Genomic DNA, 3151 nt, shown 5'->3' with positions numbered 1-3151 from the left:
ACATGTTGCCAGATGGTTACTCAGTGGTATTTGGTGGACTTCTGGATTTTTAATCTGTTGTCGATGTACCCGTGAGCGTTCTGATAGTGCATTACCTGTCTGGCCAACATACAACCCCCCCCCTTTTTTGTATTTATTTTTACTCGCATATATATATATATATATATATATATATATATATATATACATACAGGGTCTTGTAGATAAATTGAGACCAATTTTAAGCAGTTGACTTAGTGGGTTTAACATTTCACTATTTGACAAAACCTTGCTTGCTTGAAAATCTAATCTTCCTTTTTATTTTTCAGGTAAATAGTGAACTGATTTGACAACAAAAAGTCATGGAACAACAAAATAATTCCGCCATTGTTGTTTTGGCGTGTGCTGGGCACACTGCCAATAAAATTGCTAAGTTGACAAAACTTCCAAAAGCAACAGGTTATAGTGTGTATAAGCAATTTAAAGAAGAGGGAAAAATTGATAGAAAAGAATACAAAACTCAAAGTGATTCCAAGCACAATCCAAAGTTTCTTGCTGGCTTCAAACGCTTGATTGAGGCCAACTCATCCACATCCATGATAACTCTTGCAAAGAAATGCAATGTGTCCTTTTTCTATGGTGTCCAGAGCTGTGAACAGAAACCTTGACATGATTAGCTATGTTCAACAATGCTGCCACCTCCTAACAGCTAGAGCCAAAACAATTAGAGCTAAGAGATGCCCAAAGCTTCTGTCATTCATCAAACATCAAGATGCAGGAAAAACTCTCATGTTTGTGGACGAGAAGTTCATTGTAGACGCTGAGGTGAATCGCAGAAATTCTCGAATGATTGCATAGAACCCTTCTAACGTCCCCGCTGTGTTTGAGACTAAGAATCATGCCTTTGTGGTGGTATTTGGGGCTGTAGCAAGTGATTGAAGTATCATGGATCCACACTTCATTGAGTCTGGCTTGAAGATCGGCGCAAAGGAGGATCTGGACATCCTGAAGCATTGTCTGTTACTTTGGATGGAGCAGAAGTTTTTGCTTGGCAATGAAGTGCTTATCTACACCATGCCATAGGTCAAAAGCACCACAGGTCTTCCTTTGTGAGAAGGTGCCATTTTTCTTGAGGGCTAGCATCTGGCCCAGTAATAGCCCACATCTCAACCTTCTCGATTACTTTTTATGGAGCATACATCAAGCAACAAACCAATTCTTCACTACACATGAGTGTAAATAGCTTGAAGACCTGCATCATGCGTGCGACACACTAAATCAAAAAGATGGAGGTTGTGACAGCTGCAAAAAAATTTCGTTCTCATATGGGGGCAGTAATTGTCCAAAAGGGCAGCCGTATTGAGTGATAAATGTTTTTGTAATAAATGTTACATTAAAATTATATCTGATTACTACCATTATTTTAGTATTTATAACCAGTTTTATGCATCGTAAAAATTCAGTTCTATATTTAAGAGATGAGGAATTATGTACATTATTTACATTAATTGACGGATATTTGTCCTCATCTTATTTGTTGTTAACACAACGTTTCGGCTGATGTACCCTCCAGCCTCCAGTCTTGGGGAAATTTCGAACCTGGGTTCTCATTCCTAAGGTATTTTTCGATGTTGTTGTTGTTGTTATTGCTATTATTGTTGTTATTATTATCATTATTATTATTATTATTATTATTATTATTATTATTATTATTATTATTATTATTATTATTATTCAGGTCACTGCCTGGAATCGAACTGTTGTATTACTTTTGAATACTGTCCTGATGTCATATGGGCCGCATATTTTTTGTATCTTTTCGGCGGTGATGAACAAGTTTGACAATTCGGAAAATCTGGCAAGTCTTATAAGTGATGGTAGCTACAGCAAAGTAAAGAAAGACCCTACTTTGAAAACAGAGGGGAAGTTGTCACAGATCTTGATCAAGAACAAGAATCACTTTACACCAATGAAGTACAGACAACTGACTCAACACTACAGTAAACTACCACACATGTACGGTCTGTAGTGGTGGTGGATGCTCCAAGAGCATAGCTGCTAGAATAAGAATAGCCTGGGCAAAGTTCATAAAGCTCCTATCTCTGCTGGCAACAAAGGGCCTCTCACTCAAGGTGAAAGGTAAACTGTATGATGCATGTGCATGAACTGCCATGCTACATGGCAGTGAAACATGAGCCATAACTGCTGAGGACATGCGTAGGCTTGAAACAAATGAAGCTGGTATGATCCACTGGATGTGTAATGTCAGTGTGCATAGACGACAGAAGGAGATATTTGCGAAGTGTTGTATTACTTTTGAATACTGTCCCGATGTCATATGGGCCGCATATCTTTTGCATCTTTTCGGTGGTGATGAACAAGTCTGACTACTCGGGAAAACTGGCAAGTCTTATAAGTGATGGTAGCTACAGCAAAGTAAAGTTAGTATGATCCAATGGATGTGTAATGTCAGTGTGCATACATGACAAAAGGAGAGAAAAGTTGGACATAAGAAGAATTAGATGTGGTGTGCAAGAGAGACGACTGCACTGGTATGGTCAAGTGTTGTGTATGGATGAGGAAAGCTGTGCGACGAAGTGTCACACCCTAACAGTGAAAGGAATCTGTGGAAGAGGTAGACCCAGGAAGACATGGGTTGAAGTGGTGAAACATGACCTTTGAACGTTGGGCCTCACAGAGGCAATGATAAGAGACCAAGACCTTTGGAGATATACTGTAATTGAGACGACCCAGCAAGTAATGTGAGACCGCAGTCGTGGCCAATACCTAAGTTGCATAACCGACCCATTTAAAATTACTCTTGAATTGTCAAGCAATATGATCTGTTGAGTCAAGTGAAATCGAAATCGTAGTTATGGCCAGTGCTGCCTGACTGGCACCCATGCTGGTGGCACGTAATAAGCACCATTCAAGTGTGGGTCGATGCTAGTGCCACCTGACTGGCTCCCCGTTCCTGTGGCATGTAAAAAGTACCATGTGAACATGATTGATGGCAGTGCCCACTGACTGGCTCCCATGCTGGTAGCATGTAAAAAAACACCCATTGCACTCTCGGAGTGGTTGGCATTAGGAAGGGCAACCAGCTGTAGAAACCTTGCCAGATCAGACTGGAGCCTGGTGCAGCCTATTGGCTTGCCAGTCTTCAGTCAAA

General features: G+C 40.3%; 1 long non-coding RNA gene across 1 annotated transcript in view; it reads left to right on the top strand.

Moving 5' to 3' along the window:
• Positions 1-1337, top strand: part of LOC128247317 (uncharacterized) — a 42560-nt gene extending 41223 nt beyond the window's left edge. The window contains exon 3 of the long non-coding RNA XR_008263697.1: positions 309-1337. This is a non-coding gene — a long non-coding RNA (uncharacterized LOC128247317). The remainder of the gene's footprint in view (positions 1-308) is intronic.
• Positions 1338-3151: the final 1814 nt, after the last annotated feature.

Source organism: Octopus bimaculoides, chromosome 3, assembly GCF_001194135.2.
Source record: "Octopus bimaculoides isolate UCB-OBI-ISO-001 chromosome 3, ASM119413v2, whole genome shotgun sequence".
In the NCBI taxonomy this organism is placed as follows: domain Eukaryota; kingdom Metazoa; phylum Mollusca; class Cephalopoda; order Octopoda; family Octopodidae; genus Octopus; species Octopus bimaculoides.
Note: the sequence above shows the minus strand (reverse complement) of the source record. Positions and strands in the feature narration are given on the sequence as shown.